Here is a 26,377-nt window from a genome sequence, read left to right on the forward strand (position 1 = left end):
AAACAGCACCCCTACGCACCCACCAGTCGGCCAAGACAAACTGGAGAAAGCGCAAAGGCCAGGAACACCCAACATCGGTCTTTTTTAGGCCATGGCCCAGACCGGCCTTCCTGGAAAATGCGCAAACCCTCAACATCAACCCAACTACAGACCCAGACACCGGCGCCTCAACATCCACGGAGGATGCCGAAAAAGTAACAAACCTACCACTGGTAACCATGGAGGTGGGTGGGTCTGGTTCCTTACGAATTGAAGGGAGCATGGAGGTTGGTGGGAGATTACAATACTATCTGGATGCATGGAATAAGTTAACTACCGACACTTATATTTTAAGCAGTATCCAGGGTTACACCATAGAATTTATACAAAAGCATAACCCTCCAATTCAGCATGTACCGAATGTTCGTGCTTACAGGCATAGAAAAATCAAAAGCACATGCCGAACTACAGCGGCTTTATAAAAAAGGAGTAATTGAGAAAACCCAACACGAATCACAGGATATCGTGTCCAACATCTTTATCAAAAACAAGAAAGATGGTGGTTGCCGCATCATCATCGATTTGACTACTTTGAATACTTTTGTACAATATATTCATTTCAAGATGGAAACCTTTGTTACTGCTAAGCAATTGATTTCCAAAGGTTACTACATGGCAAGCATCGATTTAAAAGATGCTTACTATACAGTGCCCATAAGAGGTGACCACAGATGTTATTTAAAATTCAACTGGATGGGTCAGCGCTGGCAATATAGGGCACGCCCTAATGGGCTAACATCAGCCCCCAGGCTGTTCACAAAAATTTTGAAACCAGCCCTAGCGTTTCTGCGGAAACAAAAACACATGGTAATGGCATATCTAGATGACATACTTATTGTGGGCAAAACTTTGGAATTGGCTAAACAAGCGGTAACAGCCACAAAACAATTGTTTGAAAAACTGGGGTTTATCATCCATCCAGTTAAGTCTAAATTAACGCCTTCAACCAAAATGGATTATCTGGGGTTCATCATTAACTCAGTTCACATGTCAGTGACTTTGCCGAAAGAAAAGGTTACAGCCTTAATAGAGGCTTGCAGCAAAATCATTGACATCACTAAACCATCCATCAGACTGGTAGCAAGAATAATTGGGAAGATAGTGGCTGCGTTTCCAGCCACACAATTCAGACCTTTACATTATCGAAATTTACAGAGAGCGAAAATAAGAGCACTCAAAATTAATGGTGGTCATTTTGACAGACCAATGAAGCTACCAACAGAAGCGATAATGGAACTAAAATGGTGGGAACATAACATTAGGCATTGTTCCAATCCAATCATTATCAACAACCTGTACTACAAACTGATGCCAGTGCACTTGGTTGGGGTGCTACCAATTCCATCTCCAGCTGTGGAGGGAGATGGAATGCACAGGAGGCATCATTATTACAAACACTGGGCATAAACTACCTGGAGATGTTAAGTGCATTCCATGGCCTTAAGTCATATTGTTCTGGGTTATATCACCAGCATGTTAGACTACAAATTGACAACACCACCGTGGTAGCATATATCAACCATATGGGTGGAAACAAATCGACATCATGTGACAATCTGGCCAACACAATTTGGCAATGGTGTATCCAGAGAGATATTTGGATATCAGCTACCTACTTACCAGGTAAACTAAATTTAGTGGCAGACACCAGGTCACGCAAATTCAATGAAAACACTGAATGGATGTTGGATAAAAATGTATTTGCTGAAATTACAGCACGGTATGGAACACCAGATATCGATCTTTTCGCATCCAGGCTCATTCACCAGTTATCGAATTATGTTTCATGGGAACCAGACCCTGGGGCAGCGGCAACAGATGCATTTTCGCTGCATTGGGGGAAATTGTTTATTTATGCATTCCCTCCTTTCTGCCTCATCAGTCGGGTATTAAGGAAAATACAGCAAGACTCTGCGTCTGGTATTTTGATAGTACCCGATTGGCCTACTCAACCATGGTTCCCGGTGATACTCGACATGGTATTAGAACCATGCATCACCATCCATCATAGACCTAATTTACTGGTTCATCCCGTAACAAGGGAAAGTCACCCATGTCATAATTTTACAAACCTATTAATTTGTAGAGTTTGAAAGCACCTCTACTACACCTGGGACTGACGGACCGAACAGTGGATATTATTGCATCGGCCCACAGACAATCCACCAAAAAACAGTACTTGGTGTACATCAAGAAATGGGAAAAGTACTGTCACAACAATAACATCATCCACAGATCAAACAACATCCCGTCTGTTCTGGAATTCCTGGCAAGCCTCCATTACGATGAGGGGCTCAGTTATAGTGCCATCAACTGCGCCAGAAATGCTCTGTCAACATACCTATGGCAAGGAACAGAGCGGCATTCTGTAGGGACACACCCCCTGGTAACCAAACTCACGAGGGGCATTTTTAATGCTAATCCCCCAAGAACCAGGTACACCCAAATATGGGATGTGAGCATTGTACTGACCATGTTAAGAAACTGGTCTCCACCTACAGCTCTGTCCCTACAGAAATTGACAATGAAAACAGTCATGCTGATGGCCTTGGTCACGGCACAAAGGGTCCAGTCGCTACAGAAACTAAGGCTGGACAACATGACTATTTCATCTGGGAATTTGACTTTTCACATCTATGAATTAGTCAAACAGAACAGACAGGGGTCAGCAGGGCTAAAAATAGAATTCAGGGCCTACCCGACAGATGATCATCTCTGTATTGTAACTCACTTACTATTATATATGGAGTATACTAAGATCATCAGAGGCAAAGAAATGGCACTTTTAATCAGCTACAAACAGCCACACAAAAAAGTGACAGTCCAGACCATCTCGAGATGGCTAAGACAGGTCCTAATAAAGGCTGGAGTAGACACTAACATTTTAAAATCTCACTCCACCAGGGCTGCAGCTACATCGGCAGCTATGAAGTTGGATGTTCCAATGGACCAAATCCTCAAGACAGCAGGATGGTCAACGGAGAGAACTTTCCAACGATTTTATAATAAACCAGTCATTGAACCTGGAACATTTGCAGAAACAATTTTAAGTTCTGTAATATGATTTTACCCCACAAATAGGGGCTATGATTTGGTGTTAATAAATTTATCGTTGTTTTCAATATCGTATTGATTTCTAATGATGGTAACACTATTCTCCCCATAATCAAGGCAGATGTGATGCATGGACTCGTTTTCCACGGCATGAAATCACAGAGCTTTAAAATCTTCACGTAGTCACTCACGTGACTCCGAAGTAAAATAGTAAGATTAAACGAGAACTTACCAGTTTGAAGTTTGATCGTTATTTTATGAGGAGTAACGTTGAGGGAATACGTGCCCTCCGCTCCCACCCTTGATCATATACTCAACTGGTATCTCTTCTCTAATCTTACTATGTTTAGTCATTACAGTTATCTGTGATTTCACACCGCTGCTTTGAAGAAACACACGCATGCGTCCTGGCGGGGTTCTTCGCGTATTCCCTCAACGTTACTCCTCATAAAATAACGATCAAACTTCAAACTGGTAAGCTCGTTTAATCTTACTATTACTCTAGCCACTTTGTTGAATGGTTGGTTGATTGTTACCATTAATTGTTACAGGTTGTGTCATACGCTGACTCTCCTTATGACAATGTTATAGATGAGTGGGTAGAGTTAATTGAATACCAGATAGTCAATAGTTGTGGATGGTGTCAACGTAGATTTATCTGGATTGTATGACAGAGCCCAGGCTAAATAAGTTTTAGTAGCTAATGCTGCTGATTTAGCTATTTCCATGGATTTGTCTGTCGTTAATATCATAGAGACATGCCATGACGATATGTTCCTTCATAGTGTCAGGGCTGGTTTGAATATCTGGAAACAGTTTTGGCTGATATTAGCCATTGTCAATAATTTATACTGCCATAATTACCCCATCCAGGTGAATTGTGGTATCTCCGAAAAAAAATTATGAATGGGTACTAAATAGTATGCATCTTTTAAGTCGATGTCTACCATAAAGTATCCTAGGAAATCCATGGTTAGCAGTTACAAGTTTCCATAAAGTGTGTATACCTGGTGAAAATACTCAAGTGGTTAAGTCAATGATGGTGCGACATTCACCATCTTTGGGTTTTTTGGTACCAAAGGTTCATATTAGACTTCTTTATGACCCCTTTGTATATCTTCTCCAGTTAGCTAGTCCCTCATGTTCTTTTTTAGTGGGAGGGTAGACCCCTTTGGGGTGCATGCTGAACTGGTGGCAAGTTTCTTAATTCAATTTTTATCCTTGAATACTTTTGGTATATAACTACCAAGTGTGATAGTTCTTCATGCTTCCAGAACCAGGTGTGATCCCCCCCCCCCCCCCCCCCCCGTTAGTACAAACCCTTCACCTTTTATGTGATGGTAGGAACCATACTTATCTGTCTTCACTGTTGTTTAGTGGTGTGTTCATTTCTTCGGTTTCTGGTTCCTTGTCTGTAGGGATGGTGTTGTTGGGGGGTGGCGCATTTTCCATGGGGCCCGCTCTGGACCCTGGCCTGAAAAGGCTTACGGGAGCTGGCAGGTTGTTAGCTCCCTGTCCATTACCTCCTGTGAGACCACATAGAGATTTGTGGATGTAGGCACAGAGCCAATGCCTAAACTGCGTCATCAGATAATGCACCTTTTTGCCACATCTACAGCTAAAATGATCATGCAGATGAGCACATTCAACAGTCTTTATGTACTTACTTATGCTGAGTGTTATCTGTGCTAAGCTTACTTGTGCTAACTTACACTACGTTTTGGGCGTGGCAGCGATAGAGCTGCTGCCTTACAACTCAAGAGGACCGGGTTTGATCCTGACCTCAGGTGCTGTCTGTAAATAGTTTTGTATTTTCTCCCTGTGACCGCATGGGTTTTCTCCGGGTGCTCCGATATCCTCCCGTTTTCCAAAGATGTGCAGGTTTGTAGATTAATCGGCTTCTGTAAATTGCCTCTATCATGTAAGAACTAATGTGAGCGGGCGATCATCGGTCGGCGTGGACTCGGTGGGCAGAAGGGCCTGTTTACCACGCTGTATCTCTAAAACCAAATTGGATCAATGAAGCATTTAAGTGACATTAACAAGAAATTCTTCCACAGACTATTTTCTTGAGCTTTGAATACATTGGACTTCAATGTTTCTTAACTTCTGTAACAAAAGCAATTGATGCTTAATTTCTTTCCTCCTCGTTGTAATTACATTTAGTACTTTGCCAAATGTTTAAGACTGTGTGGTGAATTAATTGGAGTAATCACTACATTATATGCATAATTGCAGTTTTGAAGGCAATTAGAATTATCCAGCAGATCTGTTTTAAGTTCGAAATTGATTGGGTTTTAATGTATGAAATGGAAGATTCAGTTAACTTACAGCTAAATGCTTTCATAAAAAATGTTCACTTTACCTATTTCTAATAAAGAATGCTTTCTCACTGATAATATCAGACATACCTCTGAGAAAAATGTATTACGTGTAAACATCAATATACATTGGAAGTGATTAAAATTCTGTTCTGCTTTAAGTACAAAGCAACCTAATAGACCAGGGATAATCAAAACAAATCACTCCTAGAGTGATACAGGGTGAAAACAGGCCCTTCAGCCCAACTTGCCCACACCAACCAACATGTCCCATCTACACTCGTCCCACTGCCTCTGTTTGGCCCACATCCCTCTAAACCTGTCCTATTCATGTACCTGTCTAATTGCTTCTTAAACGTTGCGATAGTCCCTGCCTCAACTACCTCCTCTGGCAGCTCATTCCATACACCCACCACCCTTTGAGTAAAAACATGACCCCTCAGAATCCTATAAAATCTTTCACCCTTCACCTTGAATTTATGCCCTCTGGTTCTTGATTTCCCTACTCTGGGCAAGAGACTCTGTGTGTCTACCCGATCTATTCCTCTCATGATTTTGTACACCTCTATAAGATCACCCCTCATCCTCCTGCGCTCTAGGGAATAGATTCCCAGCCTACTCTCCCAAACTCTCCCAAAAGCTCCTGGTAGGCTAAATTGTCAAAGTATTTTAAAATGCTGAACTATGCCATTTGAATATTTTTTTTCCAGTTCTCTACTTCCCTGGTGCTAATTCTAGAACTTACCCAATAGATAAGACGATGCACTGAGACTTTTACCCGAGGTACGGGAATCGAGAAGCAGAGGACATGGTTTTAAACGTTTTCCACTCAGGGTGCTGGGAAGATGTAAGGAGCTGCCGGAGGAGATAGTCGAGATGGACACTATAACATATAACATAACAGCATCTAAAAGACACTTGGATGGGAAAGCTTTAGAGTGATATGGAGCTAATGCGAACCAATGGACTAGCTTCTCCCTGAGATGGATTTCCTCCAGATGCTCTAGTTTCCTCCCACATCCCAAAGACGTGCAGGTTTCCATGTTCATTTGCCTCTGTATAAATTGCCCCTAATGTGTAGGGAGTGGATGAGAAAGTGAGATAGAACTAATGTGAACGGGTTATTGATGGTCAGAGTGGACTCAGTGTGGTGAAGGGCCTGCTTCTATGCTGTATCTCTAAACTAAAAAAACACCTCCAACTCTTGAGTTAAGGTCTGGCAATGGTCTCAAGGGTGCAGACCCAAGTCTTTGAATAATTGTACGGTTCTTCAGAAACATTCCACGGAGGATGGGCCAGCGGAGGGTGCCAGAGGGTCAAGAGGGTCTTGGTGAGACCACACCTGGAGTATTGCGTACAGTTTTGGTCTCCTAATCCGAGGAAATACATTCTTGCCATAGAGGGAGTACAAAGAAGGTTCACCAGACTGATTCATGGGATGTCAGGACTTTCATATGAAGAAAGACTGGATAGACTCGGCTTGTACCCGCAAGAATTTAGAAGATTGAGGGGGTATCTTATAGAAACTTACAAAATTCTTAAGCGGTTGGACAGGCTAGATGCAGGAAGATTGTTCCCGATGTTGGGGAAGTCCAGAACAAGGGGTCACAGTTTAAGGATAAGGGGGAAATCTTTTAGGACTGAGATGAGAAAAACATTTTTCACACAGAAAGTGGTGAATCTCTGGAATTCTCTGCCACAGAAGGTAGTTGAGGCCAGTTCATTGGCTATATTTAAGAGGGAGTTAGATGTGGCCCTTGTGGCTAAAGGGATCAGGGGGTATGGAGAGAAGGCAGGTACAGGATACTGAGTTGGATGATCAGCATGATCATATTGAATGGCGGTGCAGGCTCGAAGGGCCGAATGGCCTACTCCTGCACCTATTTTCTATGTTTTTATGTAAGAGGGACCCAGCATGGGGGTTGCCGAGAGAACAAAGGAGGACCCAGCATGGGGGGGGGGGGGGGGGGGGGGTGCACCTAGAATAAAGGGGGAACGTTGGAGACTAAATGGAATAGTTTTGAACTTTGTCGGCACTCTATAAGTGGCGACTCTTTGCAAACTTGTGTGTGCAAACAAAGAATCTCACTGCAACACGTCATATGTGATAATGTATCATTCATTCATTCATTCATTCATTCAAAGCCTGCCATCTCTCCACCCAAACAAGCGCAGGGATGAGTCTGAAGAGTGGTTTCGACCCGAAACGTCACCCATTCCTTCTATCCAGAGATGCCTGCTGTCCCGCTGATTTACTCCAACATTTTGTGTCTAGCTTCAGTTTAAAGCAGCATCTGCAGTTCCTTCATACTCAAGGAATATTTCTCCTGGTGTCAGCCAACCACTGCCAAAAGCACACTGTGTGGTCACTCCGTCATTGTTGTTCCTGAGGGGTTCCTGTGTGCAAACAGACACAAGGTGCTGGAGTAACTCAGAGGGTCGGGCAGCATCACAGGAGAACATGAATAGGTGACGTTTTGGGTCAGGACCCTCCTTCAGACTGTATAAACTGCCAAATTTGACAGTGGCCGTAACACTAACTGCTATGTGGACAAAACGTAATCTCATCTCAATTTAAACTTGACTCTCATAATCAAACCAAACCTTGGAAAATCCCAGCTAAATGTACTTTGGTGAAAGCTGAGGACTTCCCAAATGGATCAGGACTGAGAGGGAAGGAGAAAGATTGCCAGTAAATGGCAGTGCATAGAGGGGCGGTGGAAAGGCTTGTAAATAATAGGTGCAACCAGGTGGAGAGAGGATATGAGGTTTAATTTAGGTTTAGGTTTAGTGTTTATTATTGCGCATGTATCGAGGTACAGTGAAAAGCTTTGTTTTGCTTGCTATTCAAACTGATCAGATACTGTATTACCATACATAGATTCAATCGGTTCAATGTCAAGTATGACACGGTGGCCTAGCGGTAGAGTTGCTGCCTTACAGCACCAGAGACGCGTGTTCGATCCTGACTACGGGTGCTGTCTGCACGGAGTTTGTACGTTCTCCCTGTGACCGTGTGGGTTTTCTCCAGGTGCTCCGGTTTCCTCCCACACTACAAAGACATCAATGTTTGTAGGTTAATAAGTAGCTAAACTGAAAATTGTTTCTAGTGTGTCGGATAGTGCTAGTATACTGGGTGAGCGCTGGTCAGCGTGAACTCGGTGGGCTGAAGGGCCTGCTTCCATTCTGTATCTCTAAAGTCTAAAGAGTGGTGAATCTCTGGAACTCTCTGCCACAGAGGGTAGTTGAGGCCAATTCATTGGCTATATTTAAGAGGGAGTTAGATGTGGCCCTTGTGGCTAAAGGGATCAGGGGGTATGGAGAGAAGGCAGGTACGGGATACTGAGTTGGATGATCAGCCATGATCATATTGAATGGCGGTGCAGGCTCGAAGGGCCGAATGGCCTACTCCTGCACCTATTTTCTATGTTTCTATGTATCTATGTATCTAAAGTCTATGATAGATAATGCAAAGTTGAAGATACTGGGTGCAAAACATTCAGTAGTTGTTCAGTGGTAGCGCATCAGTTCCATTGACAAAGTCCAATGGCCTCAATGGGGTAGAGGTGAATAGAACAGCATCCTAGCTTATGGAAGGACCGTTCAGATGCCTGATAACGGAGGGGAAGAAGCTGTTCCTGAGTCAAATCGCTCATAACTTTTTACATGGTTTATAAATCAGCAAAATAAGCATAAAAGTTAATCTTGTACTCAATGGTGAAATACACACAACTCACGATCTATTTTTTGGAAGCATGTGGTATAGACTGAATGAGGCAAAGATGAGGAGAGATCTGGATGTTGTGTGGCATAAATCAAAACAATGAAGATAAATAATGAGGGAACAACTCTTTATTTTAAAGAGGTGTCAACAGCTTCTCACCGGGAGCCTGCAAGCTACAGGAAAAATGTATCTGAGCAATGGCCGCTCCTGTCAAGCTCATATCTCTTGCTCACAATTCTCCCAGATAGAAATTCATCCATCCTTATCTCTGACAGAACAGAGCCGCTTCCGAGGACAAATCCCTAAACAATGAAGGTGAGGATGGGACATATTTGTAAAGCAATAAAAAAAAAACCTCCTCCCTCGACTCTGTCCAGGGACCCTGACAGTCCTTTCAGGTTAGGCAGAGGTTCACTTACACCTCCTCCAATCTCATCTACTGCATCCGTTGTCGAAGATGTGGACTCTTATACATCGGCGAGACCTAACGCAGTCTGGGCGATTGTTACGCGGAACACCTCCGCTCAGCCCGCGTGAACTAACCTAGATATCCCGGTTGCTGGACACTTTAATTCTCCTTCCCATTCCCACATAGATCTTTCTGACCTCGGCCTCCTCCATTGTCAGAGTGAGGCTAAACGTAAATTGGAGGAACAGCATCTCATATTTCTCATGGGCAGCTTACAGATGAATCTTGATTTCTCTCACTTCAGGTAGCCCCGGCATTCCCTCTCTCTCTATCCCTCCCCCACCCAAGTCACACTAGCTTCTCGTTTTCACCCAACAAACAGCCAACAATGGCCTATTTCTTTTATCATTGTTACTTTTTTGCATATCTTTCATTCATTGTTCTTTATCTCTCCACATCCGCCAGCTTCACGATGTTAGGCCGCAGAGTGACCGGAGATACAATCTGGAAAACTATCGCATATCCGGCAAGGCGAAGAGATTGAAATAAGTTACCCCCGACCCCCTCCCCCACGCCACCCCCCACATAAAACAAACCAGAGAACATTAACATATACTTTTCCGTGCAGGGAATAGATGGATATGGATCACGTGGAGGCAGAGGAGATCAGTTTATCTTTGCATCATGTTCTGCATGGACATTGTGGGCTGAAGGGCCTGTTCCTGTGCTGTATCGATCTATGATCTAAATGATCAAATAGAGCAAAAAATAAATTGCAAAAATTCTCCTAAAATACCAGCATCAGCTTTAATGAAAGTCAGAACACTGGAAGATCATAGTACGTGTACCAGGATCTGAGTCAGAGAGTCATGCAGCACAGAAACAGGCCCGTTGGCCCAACATGCCCATGCCGACCAACATGTCCCATCTGCACTCATTCCACCTGCCTGCATTTGGTCCATATCCCTCTAAACCATTCCTATCCATGAACCTGTCCAAATATCTTAAAGGTACACAGAAATGCTGGAGAAACTCAGCGGGTGCAGCAGCATCTATGGAGCGAAGGAAATTCCTTCGCTCCATAGATGCTGCTGCACCCGCTGAGTTTCTCCAGCATTTTTGTGTACCTTCGATCTTCCAGCATCTGCAGTTCCTTCTTGAACACAAATATCTTAAATGTTGTCATGGTATCTACCTCATCTACCTCCTCTAGCCGCTCATTCCATATACCTACCACCCTCTGTGTGAAGAGGTTGCCCCTCAAGCTCCTATTAAATCTTTCCCCCTCACCTTAAACCTATACCCTCTGGTTCTCGGTTCCCCTACTCTGTGTAAAGGACTGTGCATTCACCCTATATTTTCCCCTCACCTCTACAAGATCACCCCCATCTATATGCACTCCAAGGAACAAACCCGGGTGTGTGGTGCTGTGAGGCAGCAACTCTACCACTTTGTTGCCTCAATATATATTGCTTGGTCTCCCGCAGTTCTTAAAGCCTTTGCTTCTGTGTTGCTGCAGATTCCAGCATCTATGGTCTTTTTTGGTTAAGAACCGATGCCTGCCTTTTTGTAAAAGAGAGTAATTAATGTGGTAGCTACCTGCCGCTCTCTACAGTAGGTTAGTCCTGACTTGCACACAATGGTCAATGCAGAGAGTCTAATGGACCCTGTGGCGCACACACAACCGCCTGCACATGTTCCCATGAGCCAACCACCTCTCCCGCACCGTGATGCTGACAGAGCCAGGGACGTGGGAAGGGTCACTTTTAATTGGTAAATGATTTGATAAATGTTACAGTATTAGTTTTGCAAATAAGTTTTAAATAATATTCGCAGCGATTTGCATTAAGAATCACAATCTGAATAATAATTGGAATTGCAATAACTAACATGCATTTAACATTGCACTAAATAACAAAACAAGTTTTTGTTTTAATAAATTTATTTAAGAAAAGCTGAAAGTATTAAGTATTAATTGCATTAAGAGATGCAGTTACAACTGAACTAAATAAAATTATTTGAATGCTTTTTATAAATCTAAATGTTTTTTTAATCTGAAAGTTTTAAATAATATTCGCAGAGATTTGCATTTAAAATTGCAACTTAAATAATTGCAACTGCAATAATAAATGCATTTAAAATGGAACCAAAGAACACAAAATAAAAATGTAAATGTTTAAAAAAAGGTGAATGAAACTTCTAAATAATATTCCCAGACATGTGTATTAAAAATTGTAATTTAAATAATTGCAAATAATAAATGTGTTTGAAATTGAACTAAATAACAAAATATTTTAAAATGTTTTAAAAATATATGTTTATTTAAAAACGGTGAATGAAGCGAATTTAAATAATATTCGCAGAAATGTGCATTTAAAATGACAAATTAATAATTACAATAATAAACATGTATTTTAAATTGAAATAAATAAAACGCATTTAAAATGCTTCTCAAAAATGTAAATGTTTATTTAAAATAAACATGAATGCAAGCAAAATAATTAAATGTTTGTCCCGCCTATGAGAGGTCACTTCTACGCTACCGGTGGGACTGCCTCGGCAGCGGGGCGCACCGACTCTCCCCGCCCGCTGAAGGCCCCGGACAGGCGGCTCCTTGCCCCGCTAGCCCCCGGTGGTCCGGTACAGACCTGTCGAGGTTAAGCAGTAAGGGTCCGGCGCCAAGGTGGAGGTCAGACGGAGGGACTCCCTTTCCCTCCGTCCTCCTCTCCACTTGAAATAACACTTTCATTTCAGTGGCAATATCTGGGAAGAAGTTGACATTAAGTGCTGGGGGAAGAGAGAAACCACAGGTGAAATAATATAAAGGGTCTCACTGCTGGGGCTTCAGATTAATGAGAATGTACAAGCGCAGCCTCACCCACGGGCAGAGCAAAGGCAGGACAAGAGAGGGTGAGAAGGGGTGGAGGGAAACTCGGAAATTGCTGCATTAAAGTGTATGTAACCATCACAAAGCGATGGAGTAGCTCAGCGAGTTACTTTGTGTTTAGTTTCGCTGAAGACTACAGCATCTGCAGTTCCTTGTGGCCATTGCACCCAATCTTCACCCAATCTGTGAGATGCATTCGGTCTCAATGCGGCAAGAACAAGAGTGAAAATAGCTGGTTCAATCTCTGAGGAGTGCAGTCTAAAATGCCCAGACCCTGGGGTGCTTACAAAAAGTACCCATTTATCCAAGGCACGGCTCATATAACGCTGAAATGCAACGAGTTTCTTGTTTCTAAATCACTCACTGAAAAACAGCAAGGATTAAATTAAAGGGTTCGTTTCTTCTGGAGAAAATAACGCAGCTTTTTTGTGGAACAATGCACTTCAACGCGGACTGATCTTCAGATTCATTCTGAAGATGTTTGTTGCAACATCCCACACAGTCGTGAGATACGTGAGAGAGGGGAACTTAAAAAGGTGGATTCGAGTTTCAGGCAGCTCTCTACCGCTTTCTAGCGGCTGCAGCAATAGAACCTCACGCTGACAATGAAGACAGACCAGGCTACAAATGTTTCAGGAAAGTGGAATCTAAGAGGCAAGACTCTGCCAAATTGAAACACGATTCTTTCCCAATATAAAAGCAGTGACAACATTTGGAAACAAGAGGCTGCAGATGCTGGTTTACAACAAAAATCACAAAGTGCTGGAGTAATTCAGCAGGACAGGCAGCACCCCTGGAAAGCATGGATGGGTGATATTTCGGGTCAGGACTCTCCTTCAGGCTGTGAAGAAGAAAGTTGTGGCTAATTGACAAGTGCCTAAAAAACGATGAAAGGTAAAGATAGGGTAGACAGTCGGAACCTTTTTCCCTAGAGTAGAAATATCAAAAAGCTACTAGAGGGCATAGCTTTAAGATGAAATGGGCAAAGTATAAAGGAGACATGGGAGTCAAGTGTTTTTTACACAGGTCCCACACTCCAAAGATGTTCAGGTTTGTAGACTGGGTTGGTAAAATTGTAAATTGTCCCTTGTGTGTAGGATAGTGTACGGGGATCACTGGTCAGCACAGACTCGGTGGGCCGAAGGACCTGTTTCCATGTTGTATCTCTAAACTAAACTAAACTAAACCCAGATTTGATTCTGACCTCAGGTGCTGTCTGTATGGAATTTGTCCATTCTCCCTGTGACTGCGTGGGTTTTCTCCGGGTGCTCTGGTTTCCTCCCACATCCCAATGAGAGGATATTCTTTGGAGCGCAGAAGGTTAAGGGGGGACTTGATAGAGTTCTTTAAAATGATGAGAGGGATAGACAGAGTTGACGTGGATAAGCTTTTCCCACTGAGAGTAGGGAAGATTCAAACAAGGGGACATGACTTGAGAATTAAGGGACAGGAGTTTAGGGGTAACATGAGGGGGAACTTCTTTACTCAGAGAGTGGTGGCTGTGTGGGATGAGCTTCCAGTGAAGGTGGTGGAGGCAGGTTCGTTTTTATCATTTAAAAATAAATTGGATAGTTATATGGACGGGAAAGGAATGGAGGGTTATGGTCTGAGCGCAGGTATATTAGGACTAGGGGAGAATACGTGTTCGGCACGGACTAGAAGGGTCGAGATGGCCTGTTTCTGTGCTGTAATTGTTATATGGTTATATAATTTGCTTCTGTAAATTACCCCTAGGGTGTAGGATGGAACTAGTGTGCGGGGATCGTTGGTCGGCGCGGACTCAGTGGGCCGAGGGGCCTGTTTCCGTGCTGCATGTCTAAATTAAACTAAAGGGGGAGAAACTTCAGCTCATGACGAAGGTTTCTTCAGCTACTGAAAGATTAAAAGATGCAGTTATCCTAAAACAAAGTAGCTTCTGAATTAGGCTGAGAAATGATTTGGAGAGAAGGGAAGAAAAATGATCAATAGTTGATGCAAAGAGAATGTGAATGAAAATTGAAGACTGAAAGTGAAGTGGAAAAATATAAAAGAATTAATGAAAAAACGGAGGGAAATTTGGTAAATTCCACTTCTTCTGAACTCACTATTGTTAATTTAATTCATTGTTTAAAAGTTTGCAGGTAATGCAGCTTTTTATAAAAAAACACATGTTACCTTGAGTGGGAACAACATTGAAGGCAGTGGCTGCTGCTATTAGCTTATAGTTTGACAGAGAGTAACAGACTTCCCCTCCGTTATCAGGTTTCTGAACAGTTCTTCCATAAGCTAGGGAGGGCATTGTCCAATACATCTCAACCCCATTGTGGACTGGACTTTGTCAATGGATCTGATACACTGCGATTCTGAGAACTATATTCTGCACTCTGTGTCTTTTCATTTGCTCTACCTTGGTTCTACTTGGGACAGTTTCTACCCAGTTGTTAACAGGCAACTGAACCATCCTATCAACAACTATAGAGTGGTGCTGAGCTATCATCTACATCATTGCAGACACTTAGACTATCTTTAATTGGACTTACATGCACTAAACATTTTTCCCTTTATCATGTATCTGTACACTGTGGATGGTTCGATTGTAATCATATATAATCTTTCTGCTGACTGGTTAGTATGCAACAAAAGCTTTTCACTGTACCTCGGTACACATGACAATAATGAACCTAAACCTAAAACAGTACAATAAATAAACCCAATGAAATTATTGACCTCTTAGCTTCGTTAAACTCCTAAATTAATTCAAAAGAATCTGCTGCCAGAGAGAAGGTACAAATGATTAAAAGGAATCAAGCTGGTTTAAGTGAATTAATTAATGTTAAATATGAATTAATCAATTATATGATTGAATAACTTTATTTAGTGAAATTGAAATTTCTAATTAAAGCTTAGCACAGCGAAAACATGCCATCTGATAACGTCTGAAAACTGCTCATTATTTGTTCATTCTTTAAGCCCCAGCTACTTTGTGCAATGTTTCAGTGGATATATTAAGGCAGAGATTAGTGCAGCTGTCAGAGGTTAGGGGGAGAAGGCAGGAGAATGGGGTTAGGAGGGAGAGATAGATCAGCCATGATTGACAATAGACCATAGGTGCAGGAGTAGGCACTTCGAGCCATTCAATGTGATCATGGCTGATCATCCCCAATCAGTACCCGTTCCTGCCTTCTCCCCATATCCCCTGACTGCGCTATTTTTAAGAGCCCTATCTAGCTCTCTCTTGAAAGTATCCAGAGAACCTGCCTCCACCGCCCTCTGAGGCAGAGAATTCCACAGACTCACCACTCTCTGTGAGAAAAAGTGTTTCCTCGTCTCCGTTCTAAATGGCTTACTCCTTATTCTTAAACTTCTTAAATAGCGGAGTAGACGATGGGCTGAATGGCCTAATTCACTGCTATCACTTATGACATTATGACGTTTCTGTTCTTTTATCCTCTGCAGTCTATATTATAAAGTCACTTTCAGTCCTCTCAGGAGTTCTCTACCAATGGCTCCGTAGGATTAGTGGCGCCTTACGGCAGTGGCTCGGCTACAGTCGTCTGTCTTTTTTTATTTTTGTCTTGTTAAATGTATGTCTTGAGTTAGTTTTTATTATTTTTTTTAGCTGTGTATATGTGGGGGGTGGTGGGGGTGCTGTGGGGGAAACCGTTTTAAATCTCTTCCCTGTGCGGGGACCCGACTATTCCCTGTCGGGTCCCGGATGTCGTTGGGCCTAACATCGTGGAGCCGGCGGCGACCTCCGGCCGGGACTAACCCGAGGGCTCCAGTTGCAGAGCCTGCGGAACTGACATCGTGGAGCTGGCCAACTTCGGAGCGGGAAGAGCTGTGGTGGCGTGCGGCTGCGACCCGACTTTGGAGTTCGGAGGCACCGGCCGCAGACCCGGTGGACGGGAACATCGGGAGCTCGCAGGTGGGAGACCGCTTTTCCGAGCTCCGCAACGGCGACTTCTCCCGCTGGAAACGCGGGTTTAAAGTACATGGAGCCGGGGCCTAACATCGCCCGGCGTGGCTTAAACGGCCTCAGGACTTACCATCGCCCACCGGGGGCTTAAACATCGGAGCCCCAGTTCGCCTCGACACTGCAGTTGGACTGCTGAACCGCGGGAGAAGGAACAAAGGGAAGAGATAAAGACTTTGCCTTCCATCGCAGTGAGGAGATGTTGGAGACTCACTGTGATGGATGTTTACGTAAACTGTGTTAAGTGTGGGTCTTGGATTGTTTTGTAATGTAAAAAACTGTAGAAATTATATTTCGTTCAAACCTATGTTTGAATGACAATAAATAGCATCTTATCTTAAAGGTACTTAATTGTCACATGTACCGAGGTACGTACTGTGAAATTCATTTTTACTTGTATACAGTTCCATCCAAGTATCACTGTACACCAGCACTTTGATACATCTTAGATAAGTATCTCAGATACAATGATTCAATGATACTTTATTGTCACATGTACCTAGGTACAGTGAAATGCTTTGTTTTGCATACAATCCGGTAAAATCGTACAGCAGACCTCATCCAGGCAGTACACAAGTGTTGGTTGTTCACTGAACAGTCTATCTATTGCCTGCCATTGCACGTGGCAGCAGTCTCAGTGCCCCCCCCCCCCCCCCCTTCAATCTCGGCAGCCCTCCGATGGTCTCCTCACTCTCCGACGGCCCACATCGCTCACCGTTGGCCCACACCGCTCACCGTTGGCCCACACCGCTCACCGTTGGCCCTCCTCAGCCTTTCATCATGAATGATGGAATCTGTATGTGAGTTGGACTGGGTATCTGAGTTGGGGCTCAGTGGGTGCAGTGGTAGCAGAGAGGAGCGTATAACACTGAGAAATAATCGTTAGGTGGTTTCTAAAAATAAGGTCTCAGTTATCAACATATCGATTATTGTAAAGTATAGCATGCACTTTGACTGGATTTTAGCTGATGAGCAAAAAGTGCGAGAGAGTGAGGAATAAAAGAGAGAGTGTTCATATTCCAGAGCGCTCTGACATAAGCAGCATGGTGCCGGAGTGGTAGAGTTGCTGCCTCAGCACCAGAGCCAGGTTCAATCATGACTACGAGTGTCTGTACCGAGATTGTACGTTCTCCCCGTGACCACGTGGGTTTTCTCCTGGTGCTCTGGCTTCCTCTCACATTGCAAAGACGTGCAGGTTTGTGGGTTAATTGGCTTCTGTATAAAAAAGATCCCTAGTGTGTTGGATAGAATTTAGTGTATGGGTGATTGTGGTTAGCATGGACTTGGTGGGCCGAAGAAGCTGTTTCCATGCTGGATCTCTAAAACTAAAACTAAAGTGGAGGGTAACAAACTAGATATGTATATTGAATTAAAAATTGATTGAAATTGATTGAAAGGTACTGTATTTCGTAAAACAGAATTTCGTTTGAGCCTCACTGAGGCTCAAATGACAATAAAATTGTATTGTATTGTATTGTATTGTATGGAAACAGACCCTTTAGCCCACCAAGTCCACGCCGACCAGCGATCACCTGTTCACACTAGTTCCATGTTATCCCAACATCACCTCCACTCTACACACTAAGGCCAATTTACAGTGGTCAATTAACCTACAAACTTGCACGTCTTTGGAATGTGGGAGGAAACTGGAGCACCCGGAGGAAACCCACACGGTCACAGGGAGAACGTGCGTGCAAACTCCACACAGGCAGTCGCTGAGACCAGAATCGAACCCGGGTCTCTGGCGCTGTGAGGCAGCGGCTCTACCAGCGGCAGCGGCATTGTGCTGCCGCAGAGAAAATAATCTGCAGAACTAAGGGAAAAGGGCAGGGGAATGAGTCAGAGTAAATTGAAAGATAGAAAACTGGTGATGTGAGGAATCTGAAATAGAAACTGAAACAGCTGGGGGTTCTCATTCTGAATAGATTGCTCTCCAAGATAATGACACAGAGTCAGTTAGTTGAATGGTTTCTGATGCTACCATGATTCCATAACTCTATCTCAACAAGATGCTACACTGCCCATTATGACTCATGTCCCACTTAAATTAAAATTATTTAAGGACTTCAAAGCACTTTTACCAAACTAGAAATATAGGACCAACAATAAAAAAAGGAATGAAATGAGCAGACAGTGGAATATGAACTGAGCGTTGAGATTACTGTAAGAAGTGATTAAGACTTTACATGTTAAAGTTTAGAGATACAGCATGGAAACATGCCCTTTGGCCCATCGAGTCTGTGCCGACCACCAAGTACACTAACCTACACACCAGGGACAATTTTTACAACTTACCAAAGCCAATTAACCTACAAACCTGTACGTCTTCAGAGTTTTGGAGGAAACTGGAGCACCCGGAGAAAACGCACGTGGTCACAGGGAGAACATACAAACTCTGTACAGACAGCACCCGTGGTCAGGATCGAACCTGGGTTTCTGGTTGCTGTAAGGCACCAACTCTACCGCTGTGCCACTGTGTAATAAGGAGTAATAAAGCATTCATTCATGAAGGTGGCACAATTAAAAGCTTTGTTTTTTTCTTTATCTGTTTTTAAAACGTGTCATGTTTTATGCTAAGAGTGGGACTCCAGAACCTGTTTGATTGCATTCCTGAGTTTAAAGAGTTAACTAATATTTTAGCATTCAAGATTTTCATGCCATTACGGGGCCCATCTCTTGTGGGGAGAGAGCAAGAGAAGCTTACAGTAATATCTATGCACTTGAGAGATGCAAGGCCTCATAGACAAACAATGAATAATTAACACTGCTCCAAAATAAGAGGAGTGTTAAGAAGCTCAGACCATATAATCGTCTAATATCCAATTAAAACTATTTTCTCACCTTGCTCATATTTATCATGTACTGCATCAGTTTCTATTATTTAATATTATTTTACATGCCTTTCTTTAGCTGTCTATTTTAGCCTTGGCGACTCCCGCAGCTGACCTTGAAGGTGCGGAAGGTTACACCCACCTATTCTCCAACTGGCTCTTAGTCCAGCATCCACCTGTCTCGCCGACTCCCTTCTCCATCCGCTTCCCGGTCTCTGGGGGTGAGCGGGAGACGAGGCTGGGACCCACTCCGGCCCGGATACCCTGGATTTCTGCGGCCGGCTGCCTGTCGGGGTTTGGCAAACGCCCGCACGACCCTCCGGAAGTTTCCGCCATACGGCCCTTTGACTGTCATTGCCAGTGGCTCCTCGGGTCTTCGGGGATCAGTGTTTCCACTTTGAAGGAAATTACCCGAAATTAGGGAAATTCTGGTTGTCTTCGGGTAATTTTAGGGAAGTGGAATAATTTCAGGTAATTTCGGAAATTTTCCACATCTGGCCCGCGAAGGGGTTTAAAGGTAATACTTTCAGCACTGCCCGTTTGGCGCTCAAAGGTTTAAACAGAACGCTGTCAGTTTAACGCGTGGGAATTTAAACAAAGAGCTGTCGGCTGCAGCGCTATGGGCTCTAAATATAGTGCTACCGGCTGCAGCGCTATGGGCTTTAAACGTAGCGCTATGGCCACAGCGCTATGGGTCACAGACTGTTCGGGAAAATTCTCGTATAACAATGAGTCTTTGGATGTGTACTTTCTCAGTAGAAGTTGAGCCTTTGATTATTTTTCAGACAGTGGTAGAATTCTGGATAAGCCTAGTGGTGAAAAGTTACCAGTGGGATGTGGGATTGCAGTTACATTGGGATTGGCCTTGATCTTACAGAACGGTGGGTGGGTTCAAGGGGCTGAGAGTGGAGAGAGGGAGAGGGGAGGGAGAGTGTGGAGAGAGGAGAGAGAGGGAGAGGAGGGAGGGAGGGAGGGGGAGTGAGAGAGGGAGGGAATAAGGGAGGGAGGAAGAGAGAGAGGGAGGGGAGGAGTATGCGTTGGAGTAGGTCATTGAGCGGGGAGTGAGGTGTCGGAAGTATTGGGGCGAGATCGTGGGGGGTTGTGGGGGAGAGATCGAGGAAAAGGATGTGAGGAGGTGATTAACTATAAGGAGAGGTTAGACAGACTTGGATTGATTTCTCTGCAGCTTCGGAGGCTGAGTAGAGTCTGAATAGAAATTATGAGGGGCATAGATAGGGTAGAAATATCGAAGACTAGAGGGCATAGTTTTAAGTGAACGAGGCAAATTTTGAAGGAGATTTTAGTTTAGTTTAGAGATACAGCATGTGAGATACAGCCCACCAAGTCCATGTTAACCATAGATGACCTGTTCACACTCGTTCTATGTTATCCCATTCCTTACAAACTAGAGTACAAGACATGTTTTTTAAACAGAGAGTGGTGGTTGGTGGAACGCGCTGCCAGGGGTGGTGGTGGAGGCAGATTCAATAGTGGGGTTTGAGGATTTTAGAGAAACACATGGATATGCAGAGATTGGAGGGATATGGATCATATGCAGATCGAGGAGAATAGTTTACCTTGGCATCATGTTCGACATGGACATTGTGGACCAAAGGGCCTGTTCCTCGTATATTACTGTTCTATGTGCTATGTTCTTTTGTTTCTAGTCAATGCTGGGGCAGATATGTGGATATGCTAGCTATTTTTTTAAACTTGACTTAATTTAAATTAGTTTAGTTTGGTTTAGATTAATATTCTTACGTGTACTAAAGCACAGTGAAAAGCTTTTTGTTTCATGCAATCAACTCAGTAAAAAGACTATACATGATTACAATCAAACTGTTCTATCAGTGTACAGATACAGGATAGAGGGTATAATGTTTAGTGCAAGACCAAGTCTGATAAAGTCCGATTAAAGATAGTCCCAGGGTCTCCAAGGAGGTAGTTGGTAGATCAAGACGGCTCTCTAGCTAGTGAGAGGATGGTTGTTGCCTGATACAGCTGGGAAGAAACTGTCCCTGAATCTGGAGGTGTGTGTTTTCACACTTCTGTACTTCTTGCTTGATGGGAGAGGGTAGAAGAGGGAGTGTGAGACGTCCTTGATTATGCTGGCCGTCTTGCCAGGGCAGCATGAAGTATAGATGGAGTCAATGATAGGGAGGTTTGTTTGCATGATGGTCTGGGCTACGTCCAAAACTGACTGCAATTTTAAGTAAAAGATACTTTAAATTAGAGAATTCAATGTTCATACCACTGAGTTGTAAGCTATCCAAGCAAAATATGAGGTGCTGTTCCTCCAATGTCCATGTGGCCTCACTCTAATAACAGAGGAGGCCCCAGGACAGAAAGGTCAGTATGGGAATGAGAAGGGGAGCTGAAATGGTGAGCAACCACAAGATACCATGGACCTTGGAGGACTGAGCTATAGTAGGCGACCATAACATAAGAGTGTAAGCCAAATTACGCAGTGCAACCAATTACAAAGTCTATAAGAGTTCAGTGCCGAGGTAAGATTGTAGTTAGGGCTGGGGTCAAGGGTGGGTCAGGAGGCGTGTTGGTGATGGGAGGAAGCTGTTTCGTTAACAATGCTCATCAACTGCAAAGAGAATAGAGTTCATGTTTCAGGTCAACCCTGTTTCCCTTTCCCCGGGTGTCCGATCAGCTATTTCCTGCATTTTCTGTTTTCATTTCTAACACCCTCCTCCCCAGACTAACCACCGCATCCTTAATGCAGGGGCACCAAGAGAAGGGCAGCCCAGTGGTTTTCCAGTTTGCATGGCTCCAGTTAAGCTCATAAGTCATAGGAGCAGAATTAGAACGTTCAGCCCATTGAGTCCACTTCTCCATTCAATCATGGCTGATCTATCTTTCCCTCTCAACCCCATTCTCCTCTCCTCTCCCCATAACTGTTGACACCCTTACTAATCAACAATCTATCTATCCCTGCTTTAAAAATAACCAGCAACAGCCCCCACAGCCATCTGTGGTAAAGAATTCCACAGATTCACCACCCTCCAAATAAAGAAATTCCTCCTCATCTCCTTTCTAAAGATACATTCTTTTATTCTGAGGTTGTGCTCTCTGGTCCTAGATTCTTCCACTAGAATCCTCTCTGCATTCACTCTATCCAGGCCTTTCACTATTCAGTAGGTTTCGATGAGGGGCCCCCTCATCCTTCTAAACTCCAGCGAGTACAGGCCCAGTGCCGTCGAATGCTCTTCATACGTTAACCGAATCATTCCCTGGGTTTATTCCACAGCTTCATAACCAGCTGAGCCTCTTATAGAGGACCAAATAATGTGCATCTTGGTACATCAACAATTCCTATGTGACTTGGTTTACAATGAACAGAATCAATCCTTTTCATATATATATTTTGAATAGTTATTAATTAATCCCACGACAATATTTTTATTCAAAGAACAAAAGAAAAGTTCCATGCTTAGTCAGTTTTAATCCTTTAGTGGTGGATATTTAATCCTTTTTATAAACTTAATTGGGATTTAATTATCAGTAAATATTTTCACTGTGTCGGAACGAACTGCAGATGGTGGGTTACACCAAAGATAGACACAAAATGCTGGAGTAACTCAGCAGGAGAAGGAGTCTGAAGAAGAGTCTCGACTCGAAACGTCACCCATTCTTTCTCTCCAATGATGCTGCCTGTCCCGCCGAGTTACTCCATCTTTTTGTCTCTGTCTTTAAAATATTCACTGCCTTTTGCTGATTGTGTCTTAAATTTGTGTATTTCTTTACAATTACAAAGTGCAAAATAAATAATCCCATTAAGGCTGGAAATGGTAACTTTGTTCGTGGGGGGGGGGGGGGGGGCATCTCTCCAGTGACTTCACATGTTCTAAATAATCTGATCTTTCTTCCTTGGGGAATGCATTTTTAATCACACAGCGCAGTGGAGGTTTTCTCAAGCTCACAACCTGCACATTGATGAACCTGCCCCCCCGCCCCCCCCCACCCCCCCCCCCCCCCCCCGCCCCCCCCTCAGCTTCTAATCTACCAACAAACATGTGTGGCCCGAAGGTAAAATGTTTCAGTTTGTACTTTACGACTAATTGCAAACTAACGGCTCCTACTGAGTGTTCTTCAAATGCTCGGAGATTTGAGGCTGCCATTCACGCAATTTAATTTACCAATTTGACGTATGCATTCTGTCAGTGGAGTTTTTAAAATGCCTGCTTTCGCTGTAGTAGGTTGTTTTCATATTGATTCCTTGCTTTGCATTTAATGGAAATGATATTTCTGGCAGTGATGGGTGATTTGGTTCTATTTCCCACCCCTTGTTGTTTGAACAGACCAACACTGGTGGAGGCTGAGAGGCTGGTTTGAGAAACCTAAAGGGCCTGTATAACACGAGCATGCGAACTGCATGCGGCAAACGCGACCTAAAGGGCCTGTATAACACGAGCATGCGACTGCATGCGGCAAACGCGACAAACCAGAAGCGGGGGCCGCGCGGAGGTCGAGTGAGTGACATGAATTTCGAGCAAAGTCCGCGGGAAGTTCACGCGTGACGTACGGCGTCGAGGCGGTGCTTACGGCGTCGAGGCGGCTGCGGGCCGGCAGGCCGTTGCCGGGCGGAATTTTTGAACACGGTCAGATTTTCGGAGCCCCGCGCAATGTCGGGACCAGCTCCGCACAACTCCATACGGCTCCGGCGATCGAAGTGGAACCGGCCCCGCGAGTCCGTACGGCTCAAGCGACCACGTTAGGTCGCGCTTGCTGCATGGAGTCGCATGCTCGTGGGACAGGCCCTTAACGTGTAGGAAGGAACTGCTTCCTTTACACCGTTTACCCTGAAACGTCACCCATTCCTTCTCTCCAGAGATGCAGCCTGTCCCGCTGAGTTACTCCAGCAAAAAGCTGGAATAACTCAGCGGACATGCAGCATCTCTGGAGAGAAGGAATGGGTGACGTTTGGGTTTGAGACCCTTCTTCGCCCACTCCTTCTCTCCAGAGCTACTGCATGGCCCGCTGAGTTACTCCAGCATTTTGAGTCTGTCTATAGTGAAAGCCTAATGCAGGGAAGGGCAAAACTGCAAAGGGCAAAATGGCCTGACTGTGTGTGTGTAAGAATTGGTAATTAATACAGGTCCGTGAATTCCACGTACACACCCACCCGGGTTTACCGTGTATAATCCGTGTCGATTGTCAGGCAAGCACATTTTTCAACTGCTACCTATAACAAAGACTCGTTCACCTTCGTAGCAGCCGTCGAACTCACAGAATGCTTGGTCCTGTGGATATGACCTGCTTTGCTTGTTTCCTCCTTGGTTGCCTAACCGACTTTGGAGAGATCACCCCGTTTTCTATTTTTATTTTAGTATACTTATATGTATATGATCAAATTGACTGAATATTTTTCTTCATTTGAATCTTTTTTTTTGAGATACCTTGCAACATTTCTATTGCATTATCACCAAAGTATGAGCCAAAAGAGGTCAGGTCATTCTTGTAACCCCATCACTCATTCCCGTCTGATTCTCTTTCATGTGGTGTTAGCACCTATTGAATTACCGATTAGGTCTCCTAAGGCTCTGATCAAAATTGACGTGTCAGTCGTAAAGAATTAATGCTTATATGCCACTGTCAGATGTACAGTTCCTCATTAACATTGCTTTGTGTAAACAGGACCAAAGATATTCAATAATGGCATCATTGCATTTATCAAACATCCATAAGTCAAAGCATTCAGCTTAGATACAAGGGACTGCAGGTGCTGGTTTACAAACAAAGACATGAGTTACTCAGCAGGTCAGGCATCATCTCTGGAGGTCATCAATGCACCTCCTCTAACCTTATCTACCTTTACATCAGCAAGACCAAACATAGACTAGACGTCTGTTCCGCTGAACACTCGCGCTTAGTCAACCAAGGCTTGCTGGGGTTCTCGATTGCTAACGATTTCAACTCCCATTCCCATACTGACCTTTCTGTCCTAGGCCTCCTTCACTGTCAGGGTGAAGCCACACGCAAACTGGAGGAACAGCACCTCATAATCCACTGGTAGCTTAAAAACCCAGAGGTATGAACATTGAATTCTCCAATTTGTAGGAAACTATCCAACCAAGAAGCCTCCTCGTTTATATATATATATATGTCTATATAGTTCAGAGCCTATTTGGAGGCTGTAGTGTTTAATAGCCTGATGGTTGTAGGGAAGAAGCTGTTCCTGAACCTGGACGTTACAGTTTTCAGGCTCCTGTACCTTCTTCCCAATGGCAGGAATGAAATGAGTGTATGACCAGGGTGGTGTGGGGTCCCTGATGATGCAGGCTGCCGTTTTGAGGCAGTGACTCCTGTAAATCCCTTCAATGATGGGGAGGTCGATACCCTTGATGGACTGGACAGCATTCACCACTTTTTGCAGACTTCTTCATTCCTGGACGTTTGAGTTGCTGTACCAGGCCGTGATGCAACTGGTTCACTACTGTACACCTGTGCTCTCTACTGTACACCTATAGATGTTCAAGAGAGTATTCGTTGACATACTGAATCTCCTCAATCTCCTAAAGAAGTAGAGACGTTGATGGGCTTTCTTTGTGTTGTGGCCAGTACACATTTTCAGAGATCTTCAAATGCGGGCAGGTGGAACTAGCTTAGATAAGGCATCTTGATTAGCATGGGCGAGTTGGGCCGAAGGGCCTGATTCTGTACTGTATGACTCTATGACTGTATGACTCTAGGATTACGAGAGAGTAATCATAGGCCAAATAGTCTACTCTATTTGAAGATCGTAATGGGCCCTCCATGTTGTTTTGATTATGGAATGAAAATAACTGCCTCAGTCTGGAGAATCGAATAGTCTTTGCTTCAATTACTTGACTATTGCCAGGATTGTCACTGAGATTTTTCACATGCATGAAACCTTGTTGTTTGTAAAAAAATTCTGTGAGCTTTTTATACCGAGTCCATTGATGTTTCTATCTGTCATTTTGTGAAAGTAGCAAATAGCTAACCTGCGCCGAAAGGCACAATCAGAGGACTCAAACATCAATTGATATAATGAGAGTGATCGAAGATCATTTCATGCTGGGAAAAATACTTTCACATCTTAAACCCAATATTCCAGGGACTTGAGTCCATCATTGAGCTGAGATCAATGATAAGCCATCATAACTAAACTGACAATTCAGTGTGAAGTG

The sequence above is a fragment of the Amblyraja radiata genome, chromosome 25 (assembly GCF_010909765.2).
Source record: "Amblyraja radiata isolate CabotCenter1 chromosome 25, sAmbRad1.1.pri, whole genome shotgun sequence".
Taxonomy (NCBI): Eukaryota; Metazoa; Chordata; class Chondrichthyes; order Rajiformes; family Rajidae; genus Amblyraja; species Amblyraja radiata.